This window comes from Stenella coeruleoalba, assembly GCF_951394435.1.
Source record: "Stenella coeruleoalba genome assembly, chromosome: 5".
Lineage (NCBI taxonomy): Eukaryota > Metazoa > Chordata > Mammalia > Artiodactyla > Delphinidae > Stenella > Stenella coeruleoalba.
The window spans coordinates 121,576,099-121,590,440 of record NC_137150.1 but is presented as its reverse complement, the minus strand read 5'-3'; the positions used below and the strand labels follow the sequence as shown (position 1 = coordinate 121,590,440).

At 33.9% G+C, this 14,342-nt stretch overlaps 1 protein-coding gene across 2 annotated transcripts in view; it reads right to left on the bottom strand.

Moving 5' to 3' along the window:
- Positions 1 to 14,342, bottom strand: part of NCAM2 (neural cell adhesion molecule 2) — a 487,657-nt gene that overhangs the window by 388,206 nt on the left and 85,109 nt on the right. The gene's annotated exons all lie outside the window — the stretch shown is intronic.

Sequence of the window (14,342 nt, the reverse complement as noted above, 5' to 3'; positions counted from 1 at the left end):
CTTCGAACTTGACTTCTATAATAATCATATCATTGTACATCTTTTAAAATATTAGGTCTAAAAATTGATTTCAATTCTACAAAAGCCAAAGAAACTACAAAAACCAAAAAATCAAAATGAAAATATTTAGTAAAATTTTTATTCATATAAAACTAATAAATTAAAGATAGTTTATAACTATGTGATGCAATATATACTTTCAATTTTATAAATTTAAACTTTAAAGGTTTATATCATAGAAATCAAGCCATTTTTGGTAAAGTCATAATCACTCAGATCTGTATATCTGAAAGATATTATACTAATTGAGTTCAATCTTTTCATTGCACTTTGCCATAGTAAGAAGGAAATCTCAAGTAGTTCACTTAATATTTACTTGATCTTTGTCATTTGAACATATCAGATTTAAAATACAATTCCAATAAAGATAAAATAATGAGTATAAATTTATATAAATTATAATGTAATCATTACCATCTGGATTTTGTGTGGTGTATGTTTATGTGAGGCCAATAACATAGACAAAAAGATTGATGATCGCCTTAGGAAGAAAGAATACAGTTGTGATTCCAATAAAGAGAATGGTATTCCATTGTTATTTATTAAAAATATCTACTGAGTAATGTTTAATATTGTGTATTTAATATTGTGTGTACTTATTGCCTCCTGCAAATATATATGCAAAATAAAGAAAAATTGCAGATTTCACAACTGTCAGAGAAATAAAGGAATGTTTTGATATTATAAATATAATTTTTCATCAAGAATTTCTCATTAGCCTATATTTAAAGTATAATATTTAATTAGATAATAAATACCTTATTAATGAAATATTTATGAAATGAGATAAAAATGATAATAAGAATTCTCCTTTTATAAATAAACCAGGTGTCAGAAATACTTTGTAGGCTTTCAAAAAATTTTAAGACCATATTTTGCATTTATTCTATCCTCTACACCTGCCCAAAAATAACAGTTTAAAACAGTCAAAATATTTTGCATACAATTTAAAATTACCAAGAAAAGGGGATACCATTCTCTGTACTCTTAACTGTTTCTATGTTGCAAAGCCAAATAAAAATAACCTATAATAATATTAAAGATTGATTGCATATGTCATAGTGCCATCTGTCTAGAAGATTATAAATACCTTAAATTATTTTCTTTACTTTTAGAATTAGGCATGTTTTAAAATTTGCTTTAATTGTGATAATTTCCCATTACTTACAGATCCCAATGCATAGTTCAGTGGTTAAATATCTTCTTTCTGGAACTGATTATGATACCTCTCTATTTGGATAAATGTTACTACAGAGACTCTCATTTCTTTTGTACACATGATTAAAAACAAACAGAAAGTTGAAAAATTGTAAAATGGCTTTGTAAGACTTGAAATAAACTATTTTTTATAAGCATTTCTCACATACTTATTGATTATAATAATTTAGAGTTTAGTGATATAGATTAAATTATTTTAGAAATTCGAGTTATAATAACTAGCAAGTTCAGCTAGAATAAGTAATCTATTCTACTATTGAATGAGTATTATTAATTAATTAAATGGATATTTAAAGGACAGAATGTACTATAAGATGAACAACAGAAGATGAATCAATAGTGACAAAGGTTAATATCTGCTGTAGAATTATACTCATGGAAATGTATTTAGGAAGCATGGCAAATGCACACCTGGTAAAGCATAATTTGATTAATTATAGCCAACATGAATTCAGGCAGGAGAGCTCATGCTTAACAAACCTATTACAATATTCTGAAGATATTACTGCCACAATACAGCTCAAATTCAATTCATAAAGTATAGTTAGACTTTAAGAAAGCTGTAGATGAAGTGTATCATCTGATATAAAATAGATAAATTAAATAACCATAGAATGGGAAGTAGAATGAGTTAGGATAAGAAGATATCTTTACAAGAGAAAGCAATGACACCAAGATGTAAATATATCAAATTGAAAAAAAAAAAAAAAATCACAGCTGAGACAAAAACTCTACCAAAGCCTCATGTTCTCATTGACCATGATGAAAGATAAATATAGTTAACTATAAATAATATATTGTTATGACTATATAATAAGCCCAGATATTGGGAAAAATAAAAGGACATAGAAACACTAAAGTCATGTAATTGGAAGACCTTATTTTGAGGAACAGCTATTTTGGATTATGATTAGTCCAGTTGTAGGAGTATTGCTCATTAAATAAAGCACAGACATGAAAATTGATACATGGTCCATCACTTATCATGAAGAAATATAAAATTTCATTACATATATCTAAAATAATTGTTTTCTCTAGATATCTGAACAATAGAGAAGTACTAACATAAAGCAGAAATGAATGCAATTTATCCTTTTTTCATTCACAGAAGTCTAGTTAATCCAGCTACATTTAGAAATCATTTCCATACAAAAAGTATTTTTCAAAAAATATAATTAAAAGTTGAATTTATCAGTCAATAGATCTATAATCTTATAACCTATAAACCCCTCTGCTTTATAGAATACCTGTAGTTATTTGACACTGTAATAGGAAACACAGAACCACATAATTGTATTAAACATTAACTGTTATACATAAAATTCCATGTAATATTTATATATTATAATTTACTTTTATATTAAATATAAATTGTATATTATTTTTGATAATAAATAATAAAATGTTTTAATCATTTCTTTGTTAAGAAAATGGCTCCCATTATTTGGCAACAATGTGAGAAAAAAAAACTACCATAGGTAAAGAAAGTAAAAATAATTAAAACACACGCACACACACACAATGGATACAATTAGCCATTTATAGAAGTAAGCTAAAAAGATACAGTGTGTAAATATGTTCGTGATGAAATATAAACATATTGGTGATGAAAATGGCCTTGATTCAACTCTCTGTCAACAGTCCTGGGTGTGCTCCTAGGAAAACATGCCTTGATTTGGCTGATGTAAAGAAAGTGTAATCTAACCCAATTATACAGCAATATGTCTGGAAAGAGTAAATGATACGGATAGTAAGAAAACAAAACTGAAAGAGTTCAAGTGATAGAATATGTTTAATACATTATCTATGTCCATTAACACAACAATAATAACTAAGGTAAAGTGCTTAACTAAATGTCAGGCAAATATCTAAGTGCTAATACTTACTACCTTATTTACATGGAGTTTTATGCTTATTTCTAGAACTGTTACTTTCTTTATTTGACAGATAAGGAAGCTGAGGAACAAAGGTTTTAAGTGCCAAGTGCAATGTCACCCAAGTATAATACATTGTGAAGATGGGATTTGAGCCTAGGCATTATGGCTCTGGGCAGTGCTGCCTTAATAACATTATGTGAGTCACAAGACACAATCCTAAGTTTTCTGTAGCCACACTGAAAAAAGTAAAAAGAAACAGGTGAAATATCTTTTAATAATATACTTTATTTAAATGAATATATCCAAATAATATCATTCCAACATATGAGCAATACCCAAATTACTAATGAGATTTTTACATTATACTTCATAGTAGTATTCAAACTTCAGCATGTGTTTTACTCTTACAACCCATCCAAGTTTGGACTAACCACACTTCAAGTGCTCAATAGCCATATGTGGTTAATGGCTACCATATTGGGATGCACTGCTAGAATATGTGCTTTTAGGTATTAGGCATAGTGCATGTCAAGAGCCCTAGTCAATGGTAACATGTACTCACTTTCTCTCTGAAGGTAGAGCCCTCTAATTCTAGTTCTTGGTCCAAGCCCACCAAATTATCAACTGCAAGTAGGGCTGAGATTCCTATCTGAGAAAGAGTGTATTATTGTATAAACCCGCTGTGACAACTGTCATTCAATTCATGGTTATATTCATGATTATCAATTCAAACATTGTATTTGGATTATTAAGTGCTTTCGTGCTCTTTTGGTTACAATGAGTCAACCCAAGAGGTGTGGTAAACAATGAGGGTTCTGGTATAACAGGGTTTCTGGACTTACAAAGCTTCAGACTCCTTGCAGACACTGGTCTTAGCTGGCTTGCAAGAGCTAATAGGCTTTTTCTGTTTACTCAACTGATAGCTATTATGTGTCCAAGTTAGTGCAATATAAATAGGACCATCTATTGAAAACAGTAACCATTCAAGAGTTTACAAGTGACATCTCACTGTTAAAAAAATGGATAATTTTACATGTCCACACATATAATAAAGTAATAAATATTCATCGCAAATAATAAAAGTCCAAGTAGTCCCTACTTTACACAGTTTGAAGGTGCATGAATTTTGGTTACCAGAGTTTAGTTAAATTATATCAACCCCCATAACACAGTTCAGGGTATATTGTTGCTATGATATATTGACTGTTGCATAAAGTGCATACATACTTGGGTGTTAGTCTGCAGGTACATAAGTTACTTTGTAAATAACAGATGCATATCACGACCACTGGCCAGTAATGTCACTTCTTTCATAGTCTGTTAGTGATTGGTCACTGTCAATCTATTCAGTTTATGCAGCAAGAGCAATGCCAATGACTGTACTGCCTCTTTGTCTCCTAGTGATAAAATCACATGAAATTTAATAAAAATGGATAACAAAAAGGAAAGTTTAACGAAGAAATTAAAAATGATAATGCTGGGGGCTTCCCTGGTGGCGCAGTGGTTGAGAGTCCACCTGCCAGCGCAGGGGACACGGGTTCGTGCCCCGGTCCGGGAAGATCCCACATGCCGTGGAGCGGCTGGGCCCGTGAGCCATGGCCGCTGAGCCTGCGCATCTGGAGCCTGTGCTCCGCAACAGGAGAGGCCACAACAGTGAGAGGCCCGCTTACCGCAAAAAAAGGAAAAAAAAAAAAATGATAATGCTGGAAGTGAAATTAAAGTCAAAGTTAAATGGAGTTATAGAAGAAATAACTGACTTGGGGATGTTCACATTGCCACCCTTTAAGAGGCTCTAGATTCAAAGCTAAAGGAAGTTAGTTAAGGCAAAAATCAGCACAAGTGAAGAAACTGATTGTGACAAAAATAATGAAGATGTTCCAGAGGAAGAGATGCCAATGAAAACTTCACATCAAAAACAAAACAAAACAAACTCTTGGAGATATTTTACAATATTGAAAGAGCAAAGAATAAAATGCCAAGAGCTGATCCAAACTTTGAAAGAAATATGACAAACTGCCAAGGCATAGAAAAAAGTGATTGCTTATGATATTAACCATAAATTATACAACAATAAGGCAAGCACTGCTCAACCAACTCTGGATAAGTATTTTACCAAAAGAGGAAATCACTTTAATTCTCAATATGCCTAAAGTTTTAAACTACAGCGTACTGTATAAATATTAGTTTTACTATTTTTCATGTCTTTATGCATTTATGATCAAGAGATGTTTAATGTTTTGACCAAAAATTTTAAATGATTCAGAACAACCCTAATTTTCCAACTGACTTGTTTGCATAGTTTCAGCTGGTGCTCTCGCGTTTTTGATCCTGCACTACCCTGAGAAATGAGGACTGCCCATATGCGCTTTAAGAGATCATTAATATTGGATTCAGTGAAAATGTAAAAACAAATCCACACTAAGTACTTGCAAACTTAAAAATAAGTGAATTAAAACATTTAAACTCAACATCTTATCTATTCTAAGATAAGGAAAATTTGAACTTGGCAAGCACCCTTGCTGATAAGAATTTGTGGTATTGCTATCTAATGTCTTAAATAAAATTAACAGTAATAGGTAAGGAGTTTTTGGTAAGACAAAGACAAAGTGCAGGGGGAAATGAAGAATCTCCATGGATATCCCTAATGGATAATTACAGGTTTTTCTGTTTCTCATAAACAGATGTTCTGCTCATATTGCTTTGATACATATCTGCCTCATTAGTTTGTTGTCTCTTGTCTCTCACTTCCATTTACTTTAAAAAGTACATCTGTTTTAAAGCAGAAACTAACACAACATTGTGAAGCAATTATACTCCAATAAAGATGTTAAAAAACAAAAAAAAATAAAAAGTCCATCTGTGAATTTCTGATGGGAAATCGTAATATTCAACAGTCAACCCTTAATGAGTTCCACTATTTGTCAGATACTGTGCTAGATTAAAGTAAAATAAATCACACCACTCTGAAAGATACTATGGGAAAGCTGATACCTGTGTAAAATCTGAAACAGAGAATAAAAACTAACATTATGATTTTCTTTAATACTCAAGTATTTAATATTTTCTTATTTACTGATATTTTTCTTTATAACACTTTGCTTTTATTAATATTTTCACAGGCACACAATATATTCATTCTTTGTAGAAACAGGCATATTTGAATTGTTTCTCATCAGCCTTTCTTCTTAAAAATTGACTTTTTTAAAAAGCTGTTTTTAATTCCATGTTTAGTTTTCGGATACAGACTTCTTATCTACATATTCCACAATTTCTTCCTCTTCTTATCTTTCTTAAATGACAAAGTTAGCTGTGTAGATAGATATGTGACTGAAAAATATTTAGAATATTTTATATACTTAACACAATCAATCATGAGTTACACTAGTGTTTCAATTTTGTCAACAGTCTATGCATACATGTGTTCACTCACTTTTTTCCTGTGACTAATGGGCCACTCATGTGATTTGTACCAAAAACGCATCCCCTCCAAATGAAAAATTAAACTGGAACACACATGCTTTTTAAAGGAATCTATCTATTGATTTATAATTATTAACAATTAAGTTGCACTTTCATTCTAGAACTGATATACATTTTACTTTTTAAAACACAGACATAACCTGAATTGACTTTATAATTCTCAAGACGTGCAAGACAACAGTACTACGTCAGGAAAATGATCACATTTAACTAATCAACTTTTTTTTTTTTTTTTTTTTTTTTTTGCGGTACGCGGGCCTCGCACTGTTGTGGCCTCTCCCGTTGTGGAGCACAGGCTCCGGATGCGCAGGCCCAGTGGCCATGGCTCACGGGCCCAGCCGCTCCGCGGCATGTGGGATCTTCCCAGACCGGGGTATGAACCCGTGTCCCCTGCATCGGCAGGCGGACTCTCAACCACTGCGCCACCAGGGAAGCCCCTTAACTAATCAACTTTTAATTAATAAATGTATAGGGAGAAAGCTAACGAACTAATTAATTTTTAATACTGAATATCAATGCTCAGAGAAACTTAAAACTCTTTTAGAAGTCAACAATTATGCCTCTATTATGCACCAATATTCTTCATTATTCACTGATTAAGATTAATGTCCCTGTGGCAATTTTGCCAATTAGAAGTGTTTAATTTGAATTTTCTTAAATCTTTAGAGTTAATCCACCCACCCTTTGAGAATTGTCTTTAAACATGTTCGCTTACACCTATACATAAGCCTTTATTTATTTATTTATTTATTTATTTATTTATTTTTTGCGGTACGCGGGCCTCTCACTGCTGTGGCCTCTCCCGTTGTGGAGCACAGGCTCCGGATGCGCAGGCTCAGTGGCCATGGCTCATCGGGCCCAGCCGCTCCGCAGCATGTGGGATCCTCCCGGACCGGGGCACGAACCCGTGTCCCCTGAATCGGCAGGCGAACTCTCAACAACTGCGCCACTAGGGAAGCCCTATACATAAGCCTTTAAATAACGCTGTACCTAATATCTTTGCAGAAAGCTACCTTGTAATATACATGATTTTTAAAGTTCCAAACAAAACACTATATTCATTCATTCTTAGAACAGACTTAGAAACCCTGAAATAAGTGAAATCCATAAAACCACTTTAAATGTTATTTCATTCATACAAATCTCAAATTTTTGAAATACACTTGAAATTTTAAATAGTAGTTTATTTAGAAGAGTTATACTTAATGTCAGAGCATATTCCTTATCTTTCAGATAACAAAAAATGCCCAAAGTTTAGAATTATCTTTATATTACCCTTCCTGAAGGCTTTTTTAGGGCATATTGTTTCCATCTTCTTCCTGAGTACATTTTCTTTTTCAACAATCTTGTTAATGATTTCTTTGTTGTTTGTATGCTTTCAAAGCAATTCAATTTCTCTATAAATTACCTTCAAATGTATATTTGTCTATAAGTTTGACAATGAACGTTTGAATTTCATTGTTATCTATTAATAAATTTCAATTTTCAAGTTATGACTTTTTTCAATATTCACCCTATATAGCCAGTCACAAATCTAGGGATCATTTATATATATTCTGTGGCAAAATGAGGCACAGGATCTCTTCTCACAGAGTTGATAGACATGGGGGGAACAGAAACATATCTCTGAAAACAGAGGTACAAAGGAAAAGTATAGAATGGAATGAGAGCTTAGAGAGGCATGTGACCCACTTAGAGAAACTTCCTTGAGAGAAAGGTCTCAAGGAAGTTGAGTATATTTATAGTGTAATTTCCTTTACACTATAAATGAAATGTAGAAGTAAAGAAGGAAGGTAAGAACATTCAAGGCAATGAAAGAGCAATGGTGGAATTACAAAGAACTGAAATAAGTATAGTAATCGGGAGCCTAACATCAGTCACAGAGAAAGACACAGCTGGAGGAAGAGATGGTAAAGATGAGGTCATGCAGAAGCAGACCATAATAAGGGAATTATCACTACCATAGTGTTTATACTTCACCCCCAAATTAATAAGTCACTAAATTAATTTTAAGCATCAAAAAGGTGGTATAATCATACCTCCAATTTTAAAAGGATGCTCTTTCTAGAAGAGGGACTAGAATGGATGTGAACAATCATGATGTGATTACAGCATGATGGCTTAGTTCATGATGGAGGTCGTGAAGACAGAAACTAGTGGATGATATCCAAGATAATTTTATTTAAGCGGCCAAATCTGCATGATTTGTCAATGGATTATGTTTAGGTAGGGGAATGAATAGGAAATGATTTAAAGATCTCTATTTGGGCAATGGGCAAATTTCAGTGCTATCCATGGACATAAAATATTAGAAGGTAGGAGGTTTGTGGATGAGAGTATAATGAGCTCGGACTCTGAGGAAGCCATCTGATTAATAACCATGAATAGAGTCAAAAAATAGGGACAAACAAGCCAAGCACACCTCCCTCAGGCTAGTGAAGTGGGGCCCCTAACAAAGTCCTGAACCCCAGAGGGCCCTATGATTTCTGATGCCTTCTTGGAAATTTTCTAAGTTCTTCATCATTGCCTAAGACTGGACAGAGTCAGGAGTGCTCTTTGGATGAGATCCCCTGAGCTAAGAACCGGACCCATATAAGTCTCATTCCCACATTTCTCTGTGTCATGATGCTCTCTTCCAACCTGTTTAAGGGATCAGTCTTATGCCCTGAATATCTCTGAAACTTGTGTCTCTGGGATCTTCTAGAGATGCAGGGGTATGGTAGGTTTCAGGAGGATGGCTTGATGAGCGCCTCACTCTCACTGGCCAGTGTAGAAATTCTTTTGTGAAACTGTGCGAGATTGGTTCACCAGAATTGTCCTGACATGCTGATTTTGGATGACTCAAATTATTCATACAGACAAGGGCACTGCAAAATATTTGCCTGGGTCTCCCTTTACCCTCACACCCACACAGTCCTGGGGTGGCCCTATAGCCAAGACCATTGGGACAGTTTCTGATTCAGAGAAAGGTCCATAAGTTCAACCCAGTCCAAAACCAAAGGGGAAAGAATATGAAGAAGAGAGTTTGACTGTGAGGTTGGAAGGAAAGAGACAGATATTGAAACAAAACATGAAACAACCACTTCCTGAATCATGGTTAGAAGCTAAGCTAGATCTGTTCAAGAAATGAGAATAGCAGACCTTGATGGATTAAGACCTAGGTAGAGGTCAATTAAATCTCAATCACGCATTTCTCCTTTTTATTTGGCTCCTGGCTCCTGGCTCCTACTAGACCAAAAGAGAGTACTGAAAGGAGCAACTTTCTATGAAAAGTTGTGGGATTCCAGATCTAAGACTCAATATGATGTGCATTAATTGAATGAGCTGTGGTATCATTTATTGAAAATAAACTATTGTGGGCATTTTTGTTTCATTGTCCATAATAGTGGATACTGAACTTGATGCTTTCTAACATCCTTTCAGGTGTACATTTCAATATTACGTTTGTTTCCTATTTCCTCAGTACCTTAAACTATGGGTTCAGTAGAGCCCATCCTAATATATAATGTAGCCTCAATCAGCATTTGTAAGAGGTGTTCTGACCACAGAAGATGCATTAGTCAGAACTCTGGCTGAGAATTAAAGAATAAACCCAGTTTCAGTCTAAGCAAGAATTACTGGCTCATGTAACATCATCATGGGAAAGGCAGGGTGAAACTGAGAAGTAATGGAGCAGAGACCTGCATTCTATCAGGAATTTTATTATTCTTTTAGTTTGCTTTCCTTGAAGGCTCATCTACAGAGCCTTTCACGTTCACATCCTATTAGCCCATGATCCAAAGAGGAACAGGCTCTTCCCTGCCACCTCCACTTTGAAATATCTTTAACAATGACTGGATGGGTTTACAGCACGTGTCTATTTCTGGATTGGTGACAATGTCCACAAGTATCTGTCACTTGGATCCCCAAGTAGGGAAGGTGGAGAGGCAGTTCCCAAAAGAAAGGTATGCTATTCCAGAGGAGGAGAAAGTGAAGAGGCAAAATCATGTCAGGAGGCATTTGGCAGAATCTTAGCCTACTTATCCTTTGTACATTATTCCTGAACTCAAACAACACTTCATTTAAACCTTCACCAAATTCATTATCTCTATCGATTGATTTTTTTGGACATGACAAATTGTCTTCCCAATCTTCCTCTAATCCTTGTATTTCCTGATACCTCTGGACTTGATAGTTATGGAAAGTTATTAAAAAGTTATGAAAGCTACGTGATCTCAATTCATTGATATTCTACTCATTACTACAAAAATTCTGTGGAAGAGTTGTAATTGACATTGTTATTTTTGTTTTAATATTTTGTATAAACATTAAATAAAACCACATATTTACAAAGGGGTATAAATAAAGCATTATTCTGTATTATATACTAATTGAGTTATGTATCAGTTCAACAACTTTGAAGCATGTCAACAATATGTAATTATAAGTTACACATACATAGCCTAGGTGAGAATCAAGGAACTCAAGTTCTTATCCCAGATTTTCCCATTTATATCATTCCTATGCCTTCATATTTTTCACTTTAAAATAGAAACATTATGTTAACCAATTGATGTTCATTTAACCTAATATCTCTATTAGTATTCTGAGAAATACTACTCATTTATGTCTTCTACTAGTATCAAACCAGATGCAGACTATGAGATGCCATTATTTGTAAAATGAAAATAACCATAATGCTAATTGATATTTCTACTAAAATTGAAAGGTAAAATTAATTAAATTACCAGTGCAGTAAATTCTTCTAGCCTAGTCATATACTTTGTAGTATATAAAGATAAAATCAATATTTAAAATTATGTTTAATATTTAAATTTAAATTCAATTCAAAAGAAGTTATTACTAAAAAAAAATCTATGAAGTTTCCTAAGTCATTGAAGTAGATTCAATGATAATTTGGAATTTTTCTCCCTTTAATTTTTTTGGTATAATAAATGGAAATATTTAACAATGCTGCAGGGAGTACATTTTAATTAACTCTTAGTCAAGAGACCCACTACCAAATACCTATTCCATTTTTTATAGAGCATCAACAACCTTTCTCATCACAGACAAGTTCCTCACCTATCACTGAGAACTCAGTGAAAGAACTTACCCATCCTACATACACAAACCTGTCTAAGATAAATTCATTTTTTAGTTGATTCATTTGTTAATCATCAAATATTTATTGAGCACCTAATTTGTTAGGCTCTCTTTTATGTAATAAAAAGAAGTATCTAAAACCAATTCCCTAATTAATGGAGAGTACATAAATGAATATTAACTTTCTCAATGTTCCTGTGTACATATTCACAACATTTTGTGATAAGACAAAAAAATTTAAAGGGGCTTTTTAACAAAAAATCACTGCTCGAACTTTAAGACTTAATTATAGTAATGAATTACATTCTCTATTTTAAGATATTCTATTGAGAGTAATCTTTTTCAGTGCCAGATAATTGTGAGGCTAAATAGTGCACTTGAGGAAAGAAACATACAGCTTCAAATCTCTTTCTTAGAATGATAACTGAGTAATACTTGAAATCATATTTATTATTCTCAGTAAAATGCTTCAAGAAGCAGTTATATAAGATCATCTGCATTGCCATGTTGATTTAGGAAAGAAAACTCCTAAGGATAACTGGATTTTTTCATCATACTGTAGGAGATTTTCTACTTTATTTTAATTACATTTTGTTCAAACCAAATAATAAAGTACAGCTCAATTAGTTAATTTAGAATAGAGTTGATAATTAATGATTAGCACTCACAATTTAAAAGAATTTTATCAAAGAAGATGTTATGTGCCCTTGATTAAAGATATTATGTTACAGACACATTTAGAAGTAAGGTAATATAGTTGTAAAATTTCCAGGATGGCAGAGGAGTAAATAACCTCCAGATATATGGTGTATCTGAAAACCTGCAGATATATGGTGTATCTGAAAACCTATAAAATAATAATAGTTATAGCTTATATTATATACACTTATAAAACAAAATCACCCTCAACTGTGTACCATTACCAAACAAGCCAAAAACTTACAGATAAGTAAGTAGTGTCACATAATTTTTAAGCAAGGATGTAATCCATTCAAACATACCTACTATTAAGAACCTACTGGGGATACAGCATGAACAAAAGACCAAAAGTCCCTTCCTTCACAGAACTAACATTCAAGTGGTGAGAGGCAGGGAATAAACAAATAAAATAACCTACAGAAGTACGATGATGGCAAATGCTCTGGAGGAAAAGCATAAAAGAGGGGAGTGTTGGGGTGAGGATTGGGGGCTACTGATTTCTGGTTTTCATCAGAGAAGGCCTCATGGTAAAAACAACATTTGGGGGCTTCCCTGGGGGCGCAGTGGTTGAGAGTCTGCCTGCCGATGCAGGGGACGCGGGTTCGTGTCCCGGTCTGGGGGGAATCCCACATGCCGCGGAGCGGCTGGGCCCGTGAGCCATGGACGCTGAGCCTGCGCGTCCGGAGCCTGTGCTCCGCAACGGGAGAGGCCACAACAGTGAAAGGCCCGCGTACTGCAAAAAATAAAATAAAATAAAATAAAAAAACAACATTTGGGACAGCGCTGGGGTAGGGGAAGGGCAAGCCATGCACATATCTGGGTAGAGAACATTAAGACTTTTTCTAGGTGGTTGAAGTAATAGCAAGTGTGCCAGGGTAACAGGACATAAATTTTAAAGAGAGCAACTGGAGTGAGAGCCTTTCAAAAAGGTTGCAAGGTGCTGGCTTTTATTCCTGAGTAACATAGAAACCTTTGGAGGAACTGATAGTTTTGACTTTGGTTCTGAAAGGGTCTCTGCAGCTGCTCTACAAATATAATACACTGGGGTGGCGAGAGCAGACCGCATTAAAGGTAAAATGAACTCATGGCACTTATTTAAAACTAAATCAAGCTTGGCATGTCTACTGATGGCAATACCTGATTTTTTTTTTATCATGAGTAGTTTTATTGAGATAGTTAGACATCACTGTTTCCTGAAAATACAAGATTAAGGCTGCCACATTTACTGGCTGCATATTTTAGAACACTTTGCAAACTGGTAGCCTCCCAGACCTAACGATACTTTCAGTTTATATTCTTGGTCCAGAAATTTTTTTTAAAAAATGATAACAAAAACTGAACTGGATAATTTTTTTAAATTAAGAACTATCACATTAAAAATCCACATATCTTAAATATTTAAAAAATCAGGTGATCGGAGGATAGGAAGACAAAAATTAAAAAGAGAGAGAAAAGCAGTGCTTCTGAACCTTTAATGTGTATGTACATCATGTGTGAAATTGTGAATGGCAAATTCTAACTGATTAGGTCTGGAGTATGACCTGAGACTCTGTATTTCGGACAAACTTCCAGTGGCTGCTGAAGCTACCAGAGCTCAGATCGTATCTGGAGCAGAAAGGTTCTGGGGGTCAGGAACAGTTTACACCCTCTCCTACAATCCTCACATCCCTACCCTTTCACTGTTGTTGCTGATGTTGTTGGTGTTACTGCATTGGCGCTTACTGGCTTTTTTTTCTCTGTTTCAGAAGATAGTCTCCGGGTTAAAATATGTAAATAGGATGGCCATTTTTAAACTAGGACTTGCAATTTAATGCACACAGGAGATACAATTACAAATTCAAAAAGAAGAAGTATTATCATGTTTTATCATACAAATATAATCAGTGGACTTTCAGAAACACATGGACAGACAGCTTAAATACA